This window comes from Gorilla gorilla, chromosome 19, assembly GCF_029281585.2.
Source record: "Gorilla gorilla gorilla isolate KB3781 chromosome 19, NHGRI_mGorGor1-v2.1_pri, whole genome shotgun sequence".
In the NCBI taxonomy this organism is placed as follows: Eukaryota; Metazoa; Chordata; class Mammalia; order Primates; family Hominidae; genus Gorilla; species Gorilla gorilla.
The window spans coordinates 44,262,066-44,287,661 of NC_073243.2; the positions used below are offsets into that span (position 1 = coordinate 44,262,066).

The window sequence follows — 25,596 nt, forward strand, 5'->3', positions numbered from 1 at the left end:
GTGGCCCACACCTGTAATCCCAGCACTGTGGGAGACCAAAGCAGGTGAATCACTTGAAGCCAAGAGTTCACAACCAGCCTGGCCAACGTGGTGAAAGCCCGTTTCTACTAAAAATGCAAAAATTAGCCAGGCGTGATGCCGGGCACCTGTAATTCCAGCTATTCGGGAGGCTGAGGCAAGAGAATCGCTTGAACCTGGGAGGTGGAGATTGCAGTGAGCCGAGATTGCGCCACTGTACTACAGCCTGGGTGACAGAGTGAGACTCCATTGCAAAAATTAAAAAATATGGCTGGATGTGGTGGCTCACGCATGTAATCCCAGCACTTTGGGAGGCCGAGGCAGGCAGATCACTTGAGGTCAGGAATTTGAGACCAGCCTGGCCAACATAGTGAAATCCTGTCTCTACCAATAATACAAAAATCAGCTGGGCATCGTGGCACATGCCTGTAATCCCAGCTATTCCAGAGGCTGAGGCAGGGGAATTGCTTGAACCCAGGAGGCAAAGGTTGCAGTGAGCCAAGATCACATCACTGCAATCCAGGTCAACAGAGCGAGACTCCACCTCAAATATAAATAACTAAATAAAATAAATTCAATAGACAATCTAAATTCACTTCTCCCCCTTGCTTTCTTAGTAGCATCGCTTCCCCTTACTTTACGAGATTTCTTCATTTAGCTTCCAGCACACCACACATCCTCCTAGTTTTGTTCCTATACCACTGGTCAAACCTCAGTTTCCTTTGCTAGTTGCTCCTCTTTATGCCAACCTCTTAACACATTCCTAATGATACAAAGAACGTATATCTTGGCCTTCTTTTCTATATATACTCACACTTTTGGTGATCATCCAGTTTCAATTCCCGAACTCTTATCTACCTTTTAAATACTAAGTACTCTAATGACTGCTGTCTTAGTTTGGGTTCTCCCAAAAGCAATGGCTGAGGTAAGAACCTGAGTAAAAGCAGTCTGTCTAGAGAATGATCTACAGGAGCAGGAAGAGTTAAGACGGGGATGGAAGAAAAGCCAATATAAGGAGTAGTATACTATCAATGTCATCCCTAAAGATAACAGGGGATCAATCTACTTAAACCTCCCAAGAAGCGTATAGATGGTCTCTGAAAATTCTCTCCAGATAGGATGAGACGTGAGCTTTTATCCATCCAGTATGATACAGGAGCAGCACTGCCTCTATAGGCATTACCTCTGCCTCACTACCAACCTATGCTTGCTTTCTAATAATCAAAGGTCACAGGACAAATAAGAAGTCTTAGACGCAAAGTTTAATAGCATTTGCATAACATCAATGGTTCTCAATGAGTGTAAGGACACCTCAGCAGGTCCACAAATGTCAAAGCTCCACATCATAATAAGTCCACTGTCAATATACCTATTGAGAAAACACTTATATACATATGGATTTTTGTTTTTGCTGCAATAAAACTCCATGGCCCAAGGGTACTCTCAAGTAGCTGGCACTACATGTGTGCACCACCACATCAGGGTTATTTTTTTAGTTTTTATTTTGTAGAGATGGAGTTTCGCTATGTTGCCCAGGCTAGTCTCAAACTCCTGGCCTCAAGCAATCCCCCAGCCTCAGCCTCCCAAAGTGCTGGAATTACAAGCATGAGTCACAGCACCTGGCCTCAGCTCACTTTTATGTATTAGCACAATAGATTCCAAACTGATTCCCTAATTCTATTTAGTCAGCACCTAATTTTTTTCCTTAAAATCATTTATTTTACTATCTCCCTTTCCCCTTTAAAAACCTAAAAAACATTTCTTAATCCCCAAACCTCCTTAATCTATTCCCAATTTGCCTTTATACAACTTTACTACTGAATCAAATCCTTTGTTCAGGTGAGGCCTTTTGCCTTACTACACTACTGACTCCTCATTCCACCTACCCAATTCAATACACTAATTACTTCTTCGGTTCTTCAAGTGGTATTTTAAGTGAAAGTGACTATAAGTAAAATGTTTTTATGCAGTGTGTCTACTGCCCTAGAAACTGAACCAGACCTGCTGAAAAGCATGACCTGATTTGAGAATCCTAGATGTGAGTGCCACAGCGCATGAAATTCCACCATTAGTTATTTCTTCTGGTCCCTCTTCATACATCCTCTATTAAAATGCAAATTAATCTGGAAGAGACAATGCCCTAATTTCTTTTTTTAATTTATTTTATTATTTTATTTTTATTATACTTTAAGTTCTAGGGTACATGTGCCCAACGTGCAAGTTTGTTACATATGTATACATGTGCCATGTTGGTGTGCTGCACCCATTAACTCGTCATTTACATTGGGTATATCTCCTAATGCTTTCCCTCCCCGCTCCCCCCACCCCACAACAGGCCCCAGTGTGTGATGTTCCCCTTCCTGTGTCCAAGTGTTCTCACTGTTCAATTCCCACCTATGACATGTGGTGTTTGGTTTTTTGTTCTTGGGATAGTTTGCTGAGAATGTTGGTTTCCAGCTTCATCCACGTTCCTAGAAAGGACATGAATTCATCCTTTTTTATGGCTGCATAGTATTCCATGGTGTATATCTGACAAGGCCCTAATTTCTTAAGGTGAATTTCTTTATAAGTTTATTCTTTCCCCTAAACTGAACAGAAGGAACAGAAATAAAAGAACCAAAAGGTAACCGAAAAAAACGTAGGAATTGGCAAAACAATGAGACGTCAGGTTGAAGTTCTCATTTTCCTTGGGGTTAATTTAGGCTGGGAATGATTAGGAACACCAAAAACCTTCCAAAGAAAGCTAGATCACTCTCAACACCTTATTACAGCAGGATTTTCAAAGGTTAATTATTACCGCTTATAAGTAAAGCTTTAAAATACCACCACTTGATGACAATCTTATCTTTAAAAAGTTTCACTTTTTGTAGCATTCAGATCTATTTTAGGAATAAAATCCATAATCCTGTAAAACTATCCCAAACATCCCTTAAGGCTGAAGATTTATTTTGTAAGTGAAATAGTATAACAGATATGGAGAGGAAAAGAAGAAAAACAAAAATTTAAGCTTCTACTTAACCAAACATTATTTTGAAAGTGCTTAATTTTAAGTAACAAATATTCTTTAAATTTTTCTGTAGAAACTACGGGGTGCTTAGTGCCAAGTTCATTCACATACATGGCACTCCCCATCTCTCTAAGGTATTTTATGCATGTTGAAATACAATCAAAGGTCACAGGACAAATAACTAAGTCTTAGATGCAAAGTTTAATAGCATTTGCATAACATCAATGGTTCTCAATGAGTGTAAGGACACCGCAGCAGGTCCACAAATGTCAAAGCTCCACATCATAGTAAGTCCACTGTCAATATACCTATTGAGAAAACACTTATATACATATGGATTTTTGTTTTTGCTGCAATAAAACTCCATGGCCCAAGGGTGAGAGACAATCTAATATTTCAATGCTGAGAGTCTGGCAATACTAAGATGGACAATAAATATCCCCCAAAAATGACATAGCAGACCTCTTGGAATAGCCCCCCAATTCACAATGACTCCTCCTTTCTCTGAGAAAAGGTTACCACAAATCCATAAAGCACCTTTGTACAAATTTTAAAACTGCAGCCCTTAATAGGCATACAGCTTGGCAAGCAGCATGTGGAATAAACAACCTGCACAATATAGAAGCCCTGTTGTAAGAGCTATTCTCCCTTTGGAAAGGGGTGGCCCTCTAACATCTATTTTGGTACCAGGTAACACTGCCCTCCTAGATGGAGCAGATTGGAAAGGGAACGGGCACCTGACTCAAGCCAGTCAATCATTTGCTCTCTCCCCAGGATATGTAAGTGGGACTGAAAGATAGCAAGTCTGTCCCTGCATTTAGCGGAACTGTAACATCTGAAGCCATAATCTATGGAGCTGCCGCCTTCTACCATATGGACATAGAGAATGCTCATCTGAAGAGAGAAAAATAAAATATAAAATATAAAAGAGTGATGGTTTTGGACTCCTGATGGCCTTCCAGTTATTTGTTCTAATTCTTTTCTGAGACTAACTGCATTCTAGCTGTTGAGTGTCCATAAGAAACTATTACATCCTTATTACCTTAGTTTTACTGGTTTCAGTTACTTTCATCCAAGGAGTCTCATTAATATACTTTACTTATACCAAAGCTTTTGAGCTGATATCTGAAAGTTCAAATAAGTGAAAATTCAGATATAAATATGATCCTCCATTATTTTGCAAATCACTCTGTCTCTATCTTTCTACCCATGCTCAAGGGCTCAATACCTATTCTTCTAAAAAGGGAACTTTGTGTTCCAAATTTAGGAAATCTAAACCTGAAAACCTGATGCAATACAGGCTTTGAACACTGAAAAAAAAAAAACCAGCATGCACAAACAAGATAAATCTGCAATTGTCACAGTCACTTCTAGACACCTGGTTGCCTTTTTCATTACACCTCAACCAATTTAGATTTATCATCAAAACGACTAGACTTCCTGGGCACAAAAAGGTCAAACCTAAACACTTTGGTAGCAATTCTGGACTAAAATAACAAAAGGAATCAGTCAAATTAATGTTGAATGACCATATTTGGCTTTCTGATGCTAAATACAACAAATACAAATATGACAAATATGTCAGAAAGAAAACAAACATTTGCTGAGTTACTACTAGGTGCTGAACACTGAAGATAAAGATAAATGGTCCCTGCCTCAAGGAGTTTCTAATTTTAGATAAAACATGATAGCCACCCAGCCCAGTGGCTCACACCTGTAATCCCAGCTGAGGCAGGAGTTGAGGCCAGGAGTTCAAGACCAGCCTGGGCAACACAACAACACCCTGTCTCTAAAAATAAAAATAAAAATAAAATTAGCCAGGCATGCTGGTATATGTCTGTAGCCCCAGCTACACTTGGGAGGCGGAGGCAGGAGGATTGCTTGAGCCCAGGAGTTCAAGGCCACGATGAGCTATGATTCACGACTGCACTCAACTCTGAGCAAAAGAGCAAGAGCACGTCTTAAAAAGTATATAAAAAGTTACAAATGTGGGGAAAAAGGAGACCAAATAGTCTGGTGGTAACGGAAACAGTCAAATAGGACAGAATAGAATATATAAACCAAAGTGTAGAATCTCTCTACATACAGAAAAAAAGTAGTTAGTGTTGCCAGCAGATAAACTTCGGTAGGATAGGCTTTGAAATATATAGGAATGACGTTAGGGTAGTCAGCAGGGGGCTAGAACTTAAAAGCTTTAAATACCATACTAAGTAATATAGACTTTGACTGGTAAGCAGCAGTTTTTAAGACTTAAAAGCAAAGGAGGGACACAGTCTAATTTAAGTTTTAGACAGATCACTCAGTTAGCAATGCAGAGCTAAAAACAATCCTGATACTATTTAGCCAATAATACGACTTATAAAATATGAGGGGAATGTCCCTATATCATCTCTTTCACTGCTTGGTTTAATCAACAAAAGTCATTAATAATTTAACAGTGTAGTCTTCATACTTCACCAGATTATGTAATTTGATGTAGACAATTAAAATGTCATGCTTTCTTCTGTTGCTGATTCAATTACTTTGGGGCAAGGTAACAAAAGTGAAACCACTCAATATACGAGAACCAGGTCTTTAAAAAGAGGAACATCTGAAGTTTATCATGCTTAATATTAAAAAACAATTAATAGTAATTCCCTAAACAAAAATGGCAAAACAACTAAATCTGATTATTGAAAAATAACAATATATGACCACCTTGGAACAAACAGAACTGAAAAGCTAAGATATTTGAACAATTTAGGAAGCAGTATCTGAAACTACTGTTCCTAGAAAGCTATGTTTATATGTGGTTTTTATTTGTTTTTGCTCCCTGGGGGAGCAGGGGGTGAGTTTTAGAGTGACACAAAATCAAGCTGTGTCAATGCAACTAGTTAAAACCTGCATATTTCAACACTTGACAATATAATTTTAATAGAAGGAATTCCCAGATAACAAAAAGCCTACCAATAAATCACTGAAAATTCAAAAACAATATAGCTGAACACAAAAGTAGCTGGCTTTGGAAATAATACTGCTTTACATTTGAGTCTAGATTCCACCATTTACCATTCTGTAATCCTGAACACACTACCTCTTCAATCTCAGATTCTTTATGTTAAAAAAAAAGAGCATAAAAGCTACATTTTCGTTAGCTGTTCTAAGAAACTACGAATGTCCAACACAAAGCCATATTGAGTGGCTTTACTTGTACTACCTTTCCCAAAAGTAACTGAATCAGCAACAGAAAACATAATTATACATAAGCTGAATAAATAATAGTTTTTCCTTTCTATTGAAGATACATAAGAGTAACTTGTTTCTTTGAAAATATTTTATATATACTATTCATCCTCACAGGTACTTTTTGTGTTTTCCTGTTTACCTGTTTTATTGGGTGTGGGGTGACCATGGCTTGCTGGCACACTTGTTCTCACATTAGCATTTTTTTCTTTTTTCTTTATCCTCCCAAAATTGACACATTAGCATTTCTTAATTGACATATATCACAGTAGCATAAGGTCAATACTAACTCTCATTCACTTATATGCCCTAAAACGTGGTATTGCATTATTTTTACTAAAAGAAGGGAAGAGACCTCTCAATCACGATATTTCCCTTCTTATTTGAAACAAAGATTTGGGAAAACAAAGTAGTTGCTTCGTTCATCTACTTATTTATGAATTGAGCTACATAATTTCTCCAAATTTAAAAATAAAAGCAATAGGCCAGGCGCAGTGGCTCACGCCTGTAATCCCAGCACTTTGGGAGGCCGAGGCAGGTGGATCACCTGAGGTCTGGAGTTTTGAGACTAGCCTGACCAACACAGGGAACCCTGTCTCTACTAAAAATACAAAAATTAGCAGGGCATGGTGGCAGGCGCTTGTAGTCCCTAGCTACTCGGGAGATTGAGATAGGAGAATTGCTTGAACCCAGGAGGTGGAGGTTGCAGTGAGCCAAGATCAGGCCACTGCACTCCAGCCTGGGCAACGGAGCGAGACATCATCTCAAATAAATTAATTAATTAAATTAAAATTAAATAAAAGTAATAATGCAAGTAATTTTGCCTACCTTCCTTCTTTACTCAATAAATGTAGGTCTTGTAACTAGTTTGATAGTGATGTCAATTTTCCTTTCCACAGAGCCTCTCAAAGTCTGGTAATTGCACCTTGCTGAATGCTACTCTAGTACTTAAATATATTTTCCATACAAGACAGGCACTGAACACAAGCCAAATATATCTTATTTGATATTCAGTTGAAGAAACAGTGACTTTTCTTGAACCTATAGAAAATCCTCACCGTGCCGGACAGAGAATGTATAATGGTCTCCCCATCATGATACCTTCTATTTACACTGACTTTAGAACTTAATCCCTAACCAACAAGATGCCACTATTTTGTAGAATGAGGTCGTGGTAGGTATAACATTTTCCACAAATTCTTTTACACTTCCTCCCCTCAAGACGTGAAATCCTCTTCCCTGTCATTGGAATAAGAGCTGGTCTTGGTGACATGCTTCTTAAAAACAAAATACAACAGAAGTGATGGTACATGACGTCCAAGGCTAGGATGAAAAGGCTAATACAGTTGCCACTTAGGCTTTTGCCCTTTTCCTTTCATCCACTTGCCCTCTGAAACCAGCCACTTGCTGTAAGGAAACTCAAGTCTTACTGAGAAGTCACACGCAGGTGCTCTGGCTCATGGCCCCTGGCAACCATCTAACTGCAACCACATAAGAATTTGAGCAAGAACCAACTAGCTAAGCCAAGATGAGCCCTAGACCCACGATAGGTAATAATGATGACTCTTCTTGGTTTATAATATCACTAAGTTTCAGATGGTTTATTTCACAATAAATAATTGGTATAAGGTCTGATTAACCAAAGGCATCTTTGTTGGAAGAAACAATCGTGCGTTGCTTGACAGGATATGTTCTAAGAAATGCACTGTTTGGCAATTTCATCATTGTACAAACATCACAGAGTCTACTTACAGAAACCTAGATGGTATAACCTACTACACATCTAGGCTATATGATGTAGCCTATTGCCACTAGACTAAGAACACGTACCGCATGCTGATGTACTGAATACAGCAGGCAACTGTGACACAATGATAAGTATTTGTGTATTTAAACATATCTAAACATAGAAACAGTGCAGCAAAAATATGGTATGAAAGATAAAAAAAAACTAGTACACCTATTATAAATAGAGCTTGCAGGGCTGGAAACTGCTGTGGGTCAGTGAGTAGTGCGTGAATGTGAAGGTCTAGGACACTACTGTACACTACTGCAGACTTTATAAACACTTAGGCTATGTAAATTTATTTAAAATTTTTTTTCTTTAATAATAAACCTTAGCTTATTATAACGTTATAAACTTTTTTTTAAAAAATCTTAACTTTTGTAATAACACGGTGTAAAACACAAACACACTGTACAGCTAACCAGAATATTTTTTCTTTTTCTTAGAGATGGGATCTCACTATGTTACCTAGGCTGGACTCAAACTCCTGGGCTCAAGGGATCCTCCCACCTCAGCCTCCTAAGTAGTTGGGACTACCAGGCATACACTACCACGCCCAGCTCCTATATCCTTATTTTATATGCTTTTTTCTTCCTATTTAAAAGACATTTTTTTTTAACTTTTTTAACTTTTTGGTTAAAAATGAAAACACAAACACACACATTAGCCTAGGCCTATACAGGGTCAGGATCATTACTATCCGTCTTCCACCTCCATATCTTGTCCGACTGGAAGGTCTTCAGGGGCAACAACACAACTGGAACTGTCATCTCCTATGATAACAATGCCTTCTTCTGGAATACTTCCTGAAGGTCCTGTCATGGAATGATTTACAGTTACCTTTTTTTTTTTTTTTTTGAGACAGAGTTTCACTCTTGTTGCCCAGGCTGGAGAGCAAGGGTGCGATCTTGGCTCACCGCAGCCTCTGCCTCCTGGGTTCAAGCGATTCTCCTGCCTCAGCCTTCCCAATAGCTGGGATTACAGGCATGCGCCACCATGCCCGGTTAATTTAGTATTTTTAGTAGAGACAGGGTTTCTCCATGTTGGTCAGGCTGATCTCAATCTTCCGACCACAGGTGATCCGCCCACCTTGGCCTCCCAAAGTGCTGGGATTACAGGCATGAGCTACCATGCCCGGCCTACCTTTTTATATGGAGGAGCACACTCAAAGATAATAAAAGTTATCATATAGTAAATACATAAACCAGTAACAGTTGTTTACTGTCATTGTCAAGTACTGTGTACTGTACATAACTGTACTATACTTTTATACAACTGGCAGTGCAGAAAGTTTGTTTACACAAACATCAACACAACCCCATGAGTCATGTAATACACTCTAAAATTATGACAGCTATATCACTAGGGAATAGATATTTTTCAGCTTCATTATAATGTTATGAAACCAACATTGTTTATACAGTCTATCATTGACCAAAATGTCATTATATGGCAAATGACTGTATATTAAGCAATTTTACAGAAAATGTTCAACTCTAACGTAATTTCACATGAGAACATATACAGAAAAAGCCTAACATACCTTGTTATAGTAGAGGTTAACTGCACCATCATTTTATTTGCATGTGATGATGCTTCAAGGGACACTATTTGATCCCATGGATTTATCAAGACGATACAGGCATGACTAAATATATACAAGATGTCTGGGCTTAATGAGCTTACATTCCAAGAAGGAAAAAACAATAGTAAATGATAAGGAAAATTCAGATTGTGTTATGTGCCACGAACTAAAAACACATTAAGGGGAGGGGAATCAGAGGAAGAGCAACTTCAGACAGAGTGAACAAGAGAAATCTCACTGAAGGTTAAATCTGATAAGAATGGGGCCAGGTGCAGTGGTTCACACCTGTAATCCCAGCACTTCGGGAGGCCGAGGTGGGCAAACCACTTGAACTCAGAAGTTCAAGATTAGCCTGACCAACATGGTGAAACCCACCTCCACTAAAAATACAAAAATTAGCCAGGCATGGTAGCACATGCCTGTAGTCCCAGCTACCTGAGAGGCTGAGACAGGAGAATCGCTTGAACCCAGGAGGCAAAGGGTGCAGTGAGCCAAGATCGCCCACTGTACTCCAGCTCGGGCAACAGAGTGAGACTCCGTCTCAAAAAAAAAGAAAAAAAATCTGGTAAGAACAGCCTGTCATAGATCTGGAGAAAAGCAATCCAGCCAAGAGAAGGTATAAATGCCTGGATGTGGCAACAAACACCAGTGTGACCACCACATAATGAACACAGAAACAATTATGTAAGATGACATCACAGAACCCAAACAGACTGAGTACCCACCTTATAAATCATAATAAGCAGTTTACATTTTAAGCAGTTTACATTTTATTCTAATCACAATGAGAATTCATTAGAGAATTTTAAACAAGAAGAGTAATACCTAATTTAAGTTTTTAAAAGATTGTTCTGGCCAGGCACAGGGGCTCATGCCTGTAATCCCGGTACTTTGGGAGGCTGAGGGGGGAGGATCACTTGAGGTCAGGAGTTCCAAACCAGCCTGGCCAACATAGTGAAACCCCATCTCTACTAAAAAAAAAAAAAAAAAAAAAAAAAATACACACACACACACACACACACAAATTAGCCGGGCGTGGTGGCCCACGCCTGTAGTCCCAGCTACTTGGGAGGCTGAGGCAGAATCGCTTGAACCTGGAAGGCAGAGGTTGTAGTGAGCGGAGATTGTACCACTGCACTCTAGTCTGGGTGACAGAGCGAGACTCCACCTCAAAAAAAAAAAAAAAAAAAAAAAAAAAAAGATTGCTCTGGCTGCTGTATTGAGAAAGAGCTATAGAGAGGCAAGATTAGTGCAAATGTCTGCAGTACCTGAAAATCAATGCTTCTGCACAGGATATGTGTCATACAAATGTTGGCTATCATTATTATTATTGCTGTCATTATACACAGCCCATGTTGTTGCAAGTACATAGTGTTCCTTCCTCTGACAAAGTATATATTCCTTGAGGATAGAATTTCAGTAATCTTATACAAATGAGTATATCAGAATTATCTGAAGATTTTACCAAACTACACTGCCTGTTCTCCAACCAGCAGGATTCTGCCCCAAAAGGCCTGGGACACAGTCAAGGTATGTACATGTTATGAACTCTCCAGGTGATTCCAATATTGTGCCTTAAAACCACTAGTCAGTGCCATTCCTCTTCTGTATCCTCCTCTGATACAACACCAAATCAATGTGTAACAGATTTCTAGAATTAATGACACATACGTTCAATTATGAAGTAGCTGCTTTGAAGCAAATGTAGTAAGAGATTCACTACTGCTTAATTAGTTATATTTCAGGCCTCAAACAATCAGAGGTATTAACCTTCACCTAAATCCATCTAATACTAGAGTTTCATGGAACCCGACCTTCAACTTGAAAGAAAATAGTCACACCGGCCAGGCACGGTGGCTCACGCCTGTAATCTCAACACTTTGGAAGGCCGAGGCAGGCAGATCACAATGTCAGGAGACCAAGACCATCCTGGCTAACATGGTGAAACCCCGTCTCTACTAAAAATACAAAAAATTAGCCAGGCATGGTGGCAGGTGCCTGTGGTCCCAGCTACTCGGGAAGCTGAGGCAGGAGAATGGCTTTTATATTTAATACTCCAGGAGGCGGAGCTTGCAGTCAGTTGAGATCACACCACTGCACTCCAGCCTGGGCGACAGAGCGAGACTCCATCTCAAAAAAAAAAAAAAGAAAATAGTCATACCAAAAACGCAAATCACTTATAAAAAAAAAAATTTGTCTATATTAAAATTTCACTACCAAATACAACTCAGCAGCGGTATCTTCATTTGCAAAGGAACAATACATTCTCATTTATTTTCCCTAAGAATTTCATGTAAAGTAGTTTTTTTGTTTGTTTTTGTTCTGTTTTTGAGATGGAGTTTCGCTCTTGTTGCCCAGGCTGGAGTGCAATGGCACGATCTCAGCTCACTGCAACCTCCACCTCCCAGGTTCAAGTGATTCTCCTGCCTCAGCCTCCGGAGTAGCTGGGATTACAGGCACCTGCCACCATGCCCAGCTAATTGTTTTGTATTTTTAGTAGAGACGGGGTTTCACCGTGTTGGCCAGGCTGTCATGTAAAGTTTTTAAAGATCAAAAGTAAACTCTAGATATAGTTGACAGAGTGATAACTTGAGAATTCCATTTGTTTGGTTGTATCCTACCTCAAAGTTGCCAATTTAATATTACTCAGTTAATAGTTTCCAAATAATAACAACCAATGCATATAGGAAACTACTTTAGAAAAGAACAAAAGAATAAAAAAGTAATTTATTCACCTTTATTTGGATGGATCTATGAGAATTATTGTTATGCAATAAAAAGCTATTCTAAAGTAGTAATTTTAATTAATTCTATCAAAAATTTACCTTTTAAAAAGTAATCAATCACATGATGAAACTTCTGTGAATAATGGAATTATGACCTGATACTCAAATGAGACAAATGTATATTTTGTTGTTTTAAAAAATTAATCTCAGGACAGACAGATCATCTGGAAAACAAAAAACCTTTATCTGGTAACTGGAAAAGTTAATATCCTATGAACAACCACTGTAAGAATTACAAATCAAAAGCATTAGACTAAATGAAACAATCCTAATTTTCAAAGTTTTAAATTTTAGAACCATCCTTAACTAGTATTACTAAACCAAACTGTTCATTGATGAACAATATCAGATTTAAAGAGGCTTTAATTAGAAGTGCATAGTTACACAAAGAATATTAGTAATGGAAAAATAATTTTGCCAGTTCAAGTATTGTTTATCTTTCTAACCTCAGGAGGAGCCTTATGTTTGAAGAAAATTGTGGGCCCTGATGAAAATTACTAAAAGAGGGGGAAAATAATTTAAGATACTTAACTCCCCAGTATTAAATATAAAAGCAGGAATATGAAACACCTTCATTTATGAAATGTCTAAATATAAATATACCATTATTTAACACACTATATTATAGTAAAAAGCTATGGAGGTTTAGGCAGAACCATAGTATACAAATTCATTGTTTCTTCTCTCACGTTGCATAAGTCCTAACATTTGGTTTTAGTTATTCCACACCCAAATTACACACACATACACATTTGTAAACCTGTATTTTAAACTATGAAGCCTTATGGATGGATTCTGACATTTTTCTAGTAGCTTAATAGCCAATTTCTCCAATTTCCCAATAAATTTTCATAGTGGCAATTTATGAAGAAAAGAAAAAATGTCGTAATCAAACACATTTTATATACATTTTGGGACACATGTCAGGTAGGAAATCACTGACCTATAGAACTTTTGCATTCAAATGTAAAAGCACTCACTCTTGATTCTCTTTATTCAGATATCATCTTTAATATACATTATACATTTACAAATAACAATTGCTCTTCCATCCACATAGCTTTAAAAAATGCGACATAGTCAAGCACTCTAGTAATTACTCTAACAGGCATTTCTTTCAGATATTAACTTAAAATATATACAACTTATAAAAAACCTTACTTGGTTTTACAACAACTCTCTGGTAAAAAATGTCAGACAACTAGCTTTCTGCAGCACCAAAAAGATACAGTACTATGTAAGACACCTCATTAGTGACTCATCTGTATGCTCCCATGATACCAGCACAGGAATCATGTGAGTCAAATTGACCACTTGCTCTCAAAACCAAAAAGCACCCTCCCCACCAAAGATACCTAAAATTCATCACCACACATTCTCTACCTCAAATGTAAAAGAAGTAGACTACAGAATAAGAGAACTGACAAAAAAAAGTCATCAATAGTCATACTTAGTATTACAAAATAAAGCTGGAATTTCCTAATGGAAATAAGTCTAGATGCTCTTTATTAGACTCCCAACCCCCTCAAAAACAGCATTTTCACTAACTTTAACTGCTAGCTAATGTTAACTTACAAGTCCATGGATCAACCACAAATTAAAAACTCCTGCTCTTAATAATTACAATTAATACATATACATTGGCAATACAGATCTACAATCTCTTATCCAAACTCTTCAGGCCAGTAGATGTGTTTCAGAATTGAGAATTTTTCATTTTGGAAAATACTGCTGCAGGGAAGTATAATTTACAAATATTAACTCTGATGGGAAAACAATATAAATAAACACCAATATCAGCCTCACATCACAGTTCAGCGTAAGTCACATTTTATCAACCAAATGAATTAGAGAAAAAAGTTCATGCCCAGGGGTGAGGCTACAGTGCCAGAACACTTGCTTGTGCATAATTAAGGCCACTTGCCCTCTTCAGGTAGCCCTTTTAACTGGGAGCAAAGTGAAGACAGCAAAAAAAGAGAAAAGTTCAATTTTCAGGAATTTCTGAATTTCAGAATTACACAGAAGGAATTGTGAACCTAAAATTGGGATGTTTTAAGAAGGTTTTTAATCAAATGTTTAAAATTTTTCCCTTTTAATGGAAATTAAACACATATGGATAGGGAGGTTTAGGGAATTAAGACAGTCAGTGGTTGTCAAAAGAGTCATTTTGAAAATACATGATAACATTTTCGTTGTCAAAATGAATAGACTTGCCAAAGGCCAGTGATGGTTAATATCCTGTACCAACTTTCAAATGTCCTCCAGCCACGAAGCTGAAAAAAATTTTATAATTATCTAAGCCTGGAACCTAACTGTAAACATATAAAGACAAAGGGATGGAGTTTTTTTACACACTAGTTTAACAGACTGTAAATTAAGGGAAGATTAAACTTGCTTGAAATTTCCCCAAGTGTTGTCTCTCCACTTCAAAAAATCTTGTCAAGGATAGCAATGCCTCTCTTAATTATAATTTGGTTGTCAATCTGCATGAGTAGCAGTTGCATTCATGAAGAGCCTACATCCAAGGGCAAAAGCATCTAATCAGTGATTCTTAACTCTGGCGGCACATGAGAATCATCTATGCCCAGGCCAACACCCTTAACCAATTAAATTAGAATCTCTAGAAGGTAGGACACAGGCATCAGTATTTTCGCTCTGTTTCATTGTTTGTTTTTGAGGTAAAGTTTATGTATAGCGAAATGCAGAGGTCTTAGGTGTACAACTCTCTTGGAGTAATAAACACCCCAATCAAGATACAGGACAGTTCCACTACTCAGAAAGTACCCTCCTGCCCCACATCCAGTCAATGCCCCACCAAGCAATCACTCCTATTTCTAATGCTATAGCCTCATTTCTGAACTTCATATAAACATAATCCATCATATAGGTGTGTACTCTTCTGTATCTGACTTCTTTCACTAAACACAATGTTTCAGAGATTCATTCATATACATTTCATCATGAAAAAAGTAGTTCATTCTTTTTGACTGCGGAGTAGTATTCCAGCGTATGAATATACTGCAATTTGTTTATCTGTTCTTTCTGCTGACCGACAGCAGAGCTGTTTTAATTTGTCGACTATTAAAGCTGTTATAAATCTCCCTATACATTTTGGGGACATGTTTTCACCTCTCTCGGGCAAATACCTATGAGTGGAACTGATGTAGCTGTATGTTTAATTTTAAAAGAAACAGGTATCAACACTTTTTGAAGGTTCCGGTTAACTCCAACGCAAAGCCTTAACAATATTTTCTAATGAGGTCATGGCAAAGTATTCTAACATTTTTGTCTGTCACGTGTTCTTTGTTCCAGTCAAGAAAAAATCATGTTGCTTTTTCTTCTTTTAAATTCTTTGTATGGGTTGGAAGATTACACTACCTATGAATTTCACTTGAAACAGAAAAAAAGGGGCATTTAAATATATATGCTATATAAAAGGGGGCACACAGTCATAAGTGTCATACGATTTGAGAACCAGATGAATTTGACTGAACCTGTCATCAGAAAAATAAAAATTTATGTGTAATTCCAATGTTGTATTCAATTTGTATTTGAGAACTATGAAGTCCATCCTCAGAATACTTACAAGTCCATGGACCAACCCCAAATGAAAATCTCCTGCTCTTACATTAAATTGTATGAGTCTTGACTTCACTTTGGGTAAGATGACCAAAGCTAGAAATCATAAAATATATTAAACTACATAAAACATATGACAAAGGGCACTATCAACTGTGTTTTTAAAAGTTATGAAATTAAAGAATCTAAATATTAATACTTCTTCCAAATCAATAAGATGGCCTCCACAGAAAAATGAAAAAAGGGCAATAAACACATGACTCCTGAAATGAAATAAAACCGGCCAGAATATTTAAGATGCTCACCTCATTAGATGAATTTTTAAGTGATCAAATTACCATTATTTCCATCAGATTGGCAATTAAAAAAAAACTGGTAACACCACGTGTTAGCTAGCATTATATAGACACATCTATTATCGCACTCTTAGTGGAAGTATATAATAGCATAAATGTCCTTGATGACAATTTGACAACACGTATAAATAAAGTTAATGTGTATATGCAATGTCTACTTTTAAAAATTTATCCTTAGAAAAAGTACAGATGCTCCTTGTCTTATAATGGGGGTTACATGCCGATGAAATATTTTCCACTTATGATAGGTTTAAGTAAAAAATGCATTTAATACACGTAACCTATCAAACATCATAGCTTACTCTAGCCTACTTTAAGCATGCTCAGAACACTTACATTAGCCTGCAGTTGGGCAGAATCACCCAGCACAAAGCCTATTTTATAGGAAAGTGTTGAACATATCATGTACTCTACCAAATACTGTATTGAAAGTGAAAAACTGAATGGTTGTATTGGTACTCAAAGTAGGATTTCTATTGAACATGTATTGCTTCACACCATCATAAAGTAAAAAAATCCTACATTGAACCATCCTAAACTGGGGACGATCTGTACTAAAAAATACACCTAGACATATGTACTACAGTTTCACAAAAAGGGTTAAATTATAATAGCAAAAAATAATGGGAGAGGGTGCTAAATAAATATACCTTAGTAGTGACTGGTTAAATATATTCTGACTCATCCGAACAACTACATTCTAAGCTGCTTGTAATATTATTACCATACACAAATAGCAGCATGGTTATACTACCTTAAAGAAGCCCAGGTGTGGTGGCTCACACCTGTAATCCCAGCACTTTTCAAAATCCCCGTTTTGGGTGTATTGTGGAGATCACTGGTGATACGACAATGTCATCTCCAAGTGGAATTATTAAAGTGTTCACCAGAAATCCAACTCCAGCTATGTTGTGCTTCAGGGTGAAAAAATATCGGCAGACTAGAGCAGATTCTTCCAAATGCACAACTTGTGTTCAGGTTTATATACTTTTTGTTTTGAAGGTTGAAATTTCTTTTTAAGAAATTTTTTCCTGCCAGGAACAGTGGCTCACACCTGTAATCCCAACACTTTGGGAGTCTGAGGCAGGTGGACTGCTTGAGCCTAGGAGTTCAAAACCAGCTAGGCAACATGGCAAAACACCATCTGTACCAAAAAAAAAAAAAAGTAAAAAAATTAGCTGGGTGTGTGTGGTGGCGCGTGTCTGTAGCCCCAGGCTGAGGTGGGAGAATCGCTTGAGCCTGAGAGGCAAAGGTTGCAGTGAGCCGAGATCACACCGCCACTGCACTCCAGCTTGGTGACAGAGCGAGACTCCATCTCAAAAAAAAAAAAAAAATCACCTGAAAGAATGCTGTATGATTATTAATCATCCCAGTTCAGTGAAAAGATAAGTAAATGAATGCATGCATGCATGCTATATGGGCATTTAAAAAACATCACCACTACCACCACACACACACACCCCGAAGGGCCTTCAGTTTCTAATCCCCAACTACCACCAGATTCAATAATGCAGTAGACACTCTACCACAGAGAGCATTCCTAATATCTAACAACAGCCACATTCTAACATAACATTGGACAAATGTGAACTCTTCTTGCTATACAGTGGTCTCCCCTTATCAGGGGTGAATACATTTCCAGATCCCTCAGAATATACCTGAAACCACAGATAGTGTCGAACTCTATATACACCATGTATTGTTGCTCTAATAACTGAGACAGCTACTACTAAGTGACTAATGGGCAGGTATCATATATAGATATGCTAAACAAACGGATAATTCACATCTTGCCCTGGATGGTGCATGATGGCACAAGATTTCATCACTACTCAGAACAGCATACAATTTCAAACTTACGAATTATTTCTGGAATTTTCCATTTAATATTTTTGGACTGTAGTTGACTGTGGGTAACTGAAATTGCAGAAGGCAAAGCCTTGTGTAAGGGAAAACCATTGTAGTTGTCACTGAATTCTAACAACTTACTGACCTGAAGTTACCTCTTGTCCGACAGCCAAAATCACCTGGGATATGAGAAAATTTTCTCAAAGAAACACATATATCAATCTATATTCTGATGTTTGTTTGTTTGTTGAGATGGAGTCTGTCACCCACGCTGGAGTGCAGTGGCACAATCTTGGCTCACTACAACCTCTGTCTCCCAGGTTCAAGCGATTCTCCTGCCTCAGCCTCCCAAGTGGCTGGGATTATAGGCACCGGCCACCGTGCCCAGCTAATTTTTCTATTTTTAGTAAAGATGGGGTTTCACCATGTTGGCCAGGCTGGTCTTGAACTCCTGACCTCAAGTGATCCGCACCCTCGGTCTCCCAAAGTGCTGGGATTACAGGCATGAGCCACCATCCCCGGCCCCTCAGAGTTGATTTTCTTTTCAAGAAGCAGATTACAGCAATTGAGAAGCAATGCCAAAAGCTAAGAAGATTCAGTGTTTCTAATTCAGCACATACTTTGTAGACACAAAAATTCCTAAATATTCTTGTTGGCCCCCATATTTGCTAGCACAATTTTCTTTAGAAAAAAATGGTTGGCATTTTTAAAAAATCCGAACCATTTTAAGACTTTTTTTAACATAAAAGTTGTCCTAAGAATCTATGGTGCACTTTGTTTTGTTTTTCTTGTTTTGTTTTTATAAGACGGAATCTCACTCTGCTACCCAGGCTGGAGTGCAAGTGGGTCAATTTCAGCTCACTGCAACCTCTGCCTCCCGAGTTCAAGCGATTCTACTACCTCAGCCTCCTGAGTAGCTGGGATTACATGCGCCCACCACCACGCCCGGCTAATTACTGTATTTTTAGTAGAGACGGAGTTTCACCATGTTGCCCGGGCTGGTCTCAAACTCCTGACCTCAAGTGATCTCCCACCTCGGCCTCCCAAAGTGCTGAGATTACAGGCGTGAGCCACCGCACCTGGCCTACAATGCATTCTTTTTTTTTCAGTTCTGAAAAACCTCATTCTTTGAGCAAAGATATTCCTGCTAAAATTGTTTCACACTCAATTTTTAAACTTTTGTGGGACATGCCAACCTCAATAAATAATCACATTTGTAGTATATTTATCAAGATAAGTGCTATATATTCATAAAAGCAAATTAACAAAAAAGAAACAGCATGAAGTAGTATTTACAGCACTATGAAACAAACCAAACTAAAATGTTACAATGTTTATCATTTTCATTAAACTGAATCCTCAAATTTGATGTACTCAGGTCCATATGTAACCAAAACTGGACTGGCAAGATTGTCTTACATGGAACAAAGGGCTCCCTCACTTTCTAATACAGTATACTACTCTCATCTGTTACTCTCATCTCTTGCACAACATACTTTCCCAAGAGTCAATGCATAGACTAAAAAGACTAACTTTCACCAATTCCTACATGTTTTTCAAGCACAGGACACAACCTCTGAAACCAGAGCTGCAGCTCAGCTCTTTTTTCCTTCTCCTCTCCCCCACAGATTATTTTCAAAATGTATTACTCTTGAGAACAATCTGGGGGTGAGAGGAGAACAATCTAGGTGGGGGGTAAATTATATACGCTTTTAATATATCGTCTCAATCAAAGACAAGCTGATTCCCTCCACACATCATTATTACCCAACTGTCAGTCAGCAAACTAAACCCAACTTGCAGCTGATGTGTTCTTTGGTCACCACAGTTTTAAAAGGGGTAGCGGGTAGGGGAGTAGAGAGTGTAGGGGAGTAGAGAGTGTAGGGGAGTAACGAGTGTAGGGAAACCAACATTCTGAAATCAGTAAGTTTTACATTTTAAAAAAGAATCCAGGTCTATACTGTTTGGGGGAGCGGGGTCTAATTTCATGCATAGGCACAAAAGAATGTCGAATTAATGTTCTACAATCCCCCACAGCCTAAACATTCCTAGCTTATATGCAATATGAGACGTGTTGGCTTATGAATGTGCCACCTCTGCTTTATATCAAAGGACTGACAACCAAGAACTATTCCCAGATAATCCATGTCTTAATATCAGTAAGCTTCTAGTTTCAAAACAACAAAGAAAAAATTCACTTGGGTGGGTTAAGTAGAACTATCAAGAAAAACTTAGCAAATAATTGATATCAAATCTCCCCACAATGTTTGTATTACATTTTTTTTTAAAGCATAATAAATCCCAGTTGAATTTTCCCAAGGTAGAGTATTGTGACTTGGACGACCACTGTAGTTTTCAGGAAACAGAAATGTAGCAACATGGATCCCTTAGACCTAAACAACAGTGGCTCAAGCCCTGGATTCCTTGAGTTAGGGGGTACCACTCCAGCTATACAACCCTCCCCATGAAGCAAGGAGTCTATTGCGCCAAGAGGACTTGTCTAACTGGAGCACGTTTTCTCCCCTAATGCTACATCATTCTATGGGTATGCAGAACCTAAAATATCTGCCCAAACAGCCCTCAACAAGCTTCCAAAGCCTCTTTCACCAGATCAGTACTCCAGAAGGAAAACTATACCAACTAGACTGTGTATCCTTAGGCTTGAAGGGTACCAAGAGTCAACTGTATGCAGAGGATGTGAACAGAGTTGAACATGTTGCTTGGGATGTCTATACAGGTCTGCCCAAATACTCTTAATTGTAGTAACGAGCAGTGGAGAAAGCAGAAGCAGAGAGGGCTGTGGACCAGAAGCCAGATGGTAACTCTGTACCACCACAGTCTGACATGAGAAACTCCAACAAGTTGAAAATACTAAATTCTAACCTGGCCTCCCAGGGTCTTATTATGGTATACTTACGAAGGAAGGAGGACGAAACTTTTTTTTTGGCAAGTTCTTTTTTAAGACTGATTTATAACTTTTAAATTAGACATACGGTATGTGAGACTCCATTTGTACTCTTGTTCCTAGACCCACAAAAGTTAAGCGCAAGCATGTCTGAAAGGCTTATTTCTCCGAATCATCTCAATCTAAATAAAGCATTTGGATAAGATCCTTTAAGCTAATAGTATTCACTAAACTGTAAACCACAAGTTCTACGAGTTTCAAATTAAGACAAATTAATAATATACAAGGTATCTGTAAAGTCAAGAAGCATAAAAAATTTTAAAGTATGCTAGCTACATATTCATATAATATGCTCATTATGTTTTTCTTCTATTTCCATATACCTTTTCAGGGAAAGTATCTCAAAGTTTAAACAGTAAGTCCAATTGTTAATCTAGAAAAAAAAAAAAAAAGTATAACAAATACACAAGCCAGGAGCAGGGGCACCAACCCATGGTCTCATTATAGTCACAGCTACTTGGCAGGCTGAGGTGGTAAGATCACTTGGGGCCAGGATTTTGAGGCTGCAATGCACCATGATCATGCCTATGAATAGTCACTGAACTTGTGCCTGGGAAGCATAGTGAGAGCCCATCTCTTTAAAAAATAAAAATAAAAATTTTAGAAGGATAATACAGTATTTAACCTGTTATTCCAGACTTTGTGGACTCTCTGTAGTATATCTATGGTGATTTTTCCCCCAGATTAATAGAATATACTGCTTCAAATTCAGCACCAGTGAAGGGGTCTGAAAGTTGGGAGAAAAAAAAAAAGCTAATGATTCTTTATGTGAAAATATAACAGATATAAAAATAAGAGTATCCTGTGTTTTCTGGCTTTTCAGGTATACCGTTCAATTATACTTAGGGCCATCTGTCTGGCAGTCATCCCACAGAACATGAGTCCTAATGTCTGAATTGTATTTACATCCTATTGGGAAAATCACACAAGCAGAAAATCTATAAATGCAGATTCAAACTTCCAAAGTAAATCCACGATGACATGTTGTCCAACACTTGCAACAGTTCCAAGAGAAAGACAGGAAAATTAACATCATAAGGCACTTAACAGCATACATGTGTCAAACACAAATGAATCAGTCATGATACAACCTCCAATTAAATTTCAGCAAAACATCATTTGTTATATGAATTTGGTATTAATGAAAATTTAAATAAATGTTATAGTTTATATACAATTAACTCGTGCTGTTATAACTGTAACCACAGTCTAAAAACAAGGACTTTATACATAGCTTTATGAATGGAGATATTTAAGTACCACTATTTTGAAAATTCAACATTGAGGTGGTATTCCTTGATTGTTTTTCATTTAATTGAACTCAAAAGTTTACAAAAATTATAAAAGTTTAGGAAACACTGCTCTAAAATAGTTATGGTGACTAAGCCTACTGAATTACTACTCACTGCAAGGGTCTCTGCAGAGGACCTAAAAATACACACCATTTCCAACTTCAAAATTACAGAAGTTATTTAACTGAACGTATCAAGGCCTCACAACAGATTTCTCATTCAGCTGAAATTCTTTATCTTAATATTATTTTTTCATTCACATAACAAATACTTATTGAGCACTTATTATGTGCCAGATACTGCTCAAGGTAGTGAGGTAGAGAACAAAGCTAAAATTCCTGCCCTCATGAAACTTATTTCTAATGCAAGAGAGAGAAACACAATAGTCTAAGTAGTCTAAATACTAAATAAGGTAAACTGCCAGAGAGGGAAAAAGATGTGAAAAATACTTAAGAGGCCAGCAGTCTTTAGAATTAGCATCCCCTCATCATACCAATTTTATGTTCACTTGAAAAATTCACTAATGGGGTTAAACTGAGGGCTTCCGTCAGCGTGTCACCAGCATTTAGTCTCTATATAGAATCCAGCTACAGTCCAGCACACACTTGATTGGCGATCAGTACCTTCACAAAATCTACCTTCTAATGTAACAGCACAGCAAGAATTGAGATCCAGAACAATCTTATAGATCAAATGAATTTCAAAAGTGTAAAGTGACTGTATTTGATTGCCCCTTTTTACTATTCTTTACTGGCTTAAGTTTTTACATGAACTAGATACAAGCCCTCTTACTATGCCATATTCTCTTTCATATGCCAATGACATACCCCTTAAAAGACAACTGATCCTACAGGAAAAAAAAAATACATATGAATGCTAAAATTACTAGTCAAACCTTTAAGGAGAAATAGTATCAAAGTATCTCCCCGAAAATATCTATGTGGTGGTTTAAACATGCCTGCAAATTATTTGGTACTTCTCTCTCAAGAAGGCAGAGCTTAGCTCCCCTCACCCTAAGGGTGAGCTGGGCTTCTAACAGATAGATCCATGATGGAAAAGTAAAAATAGTAACTTTACATTGGAGAAACCTGGCAGACACCACCTTACCCAAGTGATCAAAGTTCAAATCACTGGTAATAAATAATGTTAATATCATACCCTCTTCTTGATATGGTAAGAAGAGCACTTCCCTTGCATGATATTCTTTCTAAATATCCACAATCTAACATAATCATGAAAAAAATCAGAAAAACCCAAACTTAGAAACATTCTACAAAATATCCAACCAGTACTCTTCAAAAATCAAAGTCATGAAAAACAAGGAAAGACTGAGAAATTGTCAGATTGGAAGAAACTAAAGACCTGAGGCCGGGCGTGGTGGCTCACGCCTATAATCCCAGCACTTTGGGAGGCCCAGGCAGGGGGATCACGAGGTCAGGAGATCGAGACCATCCTGGCTAACATGGTGAAATCCCGTCTCTACTAAACATACAAAAAATTAGCTGGGCATGGTGGCACACGCCGGTAGTCCCAGCTACTCAAGAGGCCGAGGCAGGAGAATCCCTTGAACCTGGGAGGCGGAGGCTGCAGTGAGCAGAGATCACACCACTGCACTCCAGCCTGGGCCACAGAGCGAAACTCCATCTCAGGGGAGGGGGGAACTACCTGAAAATTGGGCTGGGCAGATATTTTAGGTTCCTGCATACTTTAGTGGCTCACACCTGTAATCCCAACACCTTGGGAGACCTAGGCAGGAGGATCATTTGAGGCCAGGAATTTGAGACCAGCCTGAGCAAGGTAGCAAAACTCTGTCTCCACAAAAATGAAAATTAAAAAAATAAAAGACATAAAACTAAATACAACATGGTCTCTTACACTGGATCCCAAAATAGCAAGAGGACATTTGTGGAAAACTTGATGAAATTCAATTAAACTCTGTAGTTTAATTAATAGTATTTTATCAAGGTTAATTTCTTGGTTTTGATAAATGTACCATGTCTATATACGATGTTGATACATAAGAATGCTCTGGACTATTTAGCAGTTCTTCTAGAAATACATAATTACTTCAAAATGAAGTTTTTCTAAAGGACAACTAATCCAGGTATTTAACTTATTGTGAAAAAGGAATGGCTGAACATTAGCTGGAGGAATTACGTCTGACAGCAGCACTCATATCCCAACATTCAACCATTTAGTGTTAACACTTCACTTCACCTCCTTCAATTACCAGAAAGTGGGGTTTTTTGCTTGTTTTTTAGCTAGTACAGTCAAACAAGGTAAGACACTACCCTGCCCGAAATTAAATATTTCCTGGGACTGGGACTCAGTATTTTTTTTATAGCACAGATGTGACTGGTAGCTATTAGAAAGTCTGAAAATCTCCTCATATTCTTTAGTATTTTCAGGGGTCTTCAAAGCACTTGCATCAAGTGCCAGGAGTAGATCTATACCTGACTCCTGAATAAACTATAAACTTTATAATAATAGCAAGTAGCCCTTGTGGAGAAAAAAGGGACTTCAATGTAAATATAAATATTTCTCAACTTTCTTAATATGATACTAAACATACCATTTCCTCAATTGATTTTGCATCAAGAAGCAAAACATGGCCAGGCACGGTGGCTCAAACCTGTAATCCTAGAACTCTGGGAGGCCAAGGCGGATGGATCACCTGAGGTCAGGAGTTTGAGACCAGCCTGGCCAACATGGTGAAACCCCGTCTCTACCAAAAACACAAAAATTAGCCGGACATGGTGGAAAATGCCTCTAATCACAGCTACCTGAGAGGCCGAGGCAGGAGAATCGCCTGAACCTGTGAGGTGGAGGTTGCAGCGAGCTGAAATTGGGCCACTGCACTCCAGCCTAAGTGACAGAGGGAGACTCTGTCTCAAAAAAAAAAAAAAAAAGCAAAACAGAACTCCACTATGTCATCCTTTCATTAGGAAATAAAGTCCTGAAATTGTCTGTTACTCATGTAGCAAAAATCAAAATTAGAATAATGATGTTTAGAGGGATGTAAGCAATACTGTTTCCATAAATGGCTATGTCTATGTTATCTTTAGGTCAAGTTAGAAACAAAAAAATCTACCATTGTAAACTACATTAGCCTACCCTCACATATAATTTATCTTCCCTGAGCATTTTGTATA

The 25,596-nt window shown here is 37.9% G+C and overlaps 1 protein-coding gene and 1 non-coding gene across 9 annotated transcripts in view; one reads left to right on the plus strand and one right to left on the minus strand.

Annotated features, from left to right (window-relative positions):
- The window catches only part of ERBIN (erbb2 interacting protein), a 148,964-nt gene that overhangs the window by 103,137 nt on the left and 20,231 nt on the right, over nucleotides 1–25,596 (minus strand). The gene's annotated exons all lie outside the window — the stretch shown is intronic.
- LOC115931342 (small nucleolar RNA SNORA76) lies at nucleotides 14,229–14,365 on the plus strand. The gene has a single exon (XR_004067848.1). It is a non-coding gene; the product is annotated as a small nucleolar RNA SNORA76 (small nucleolar RNA).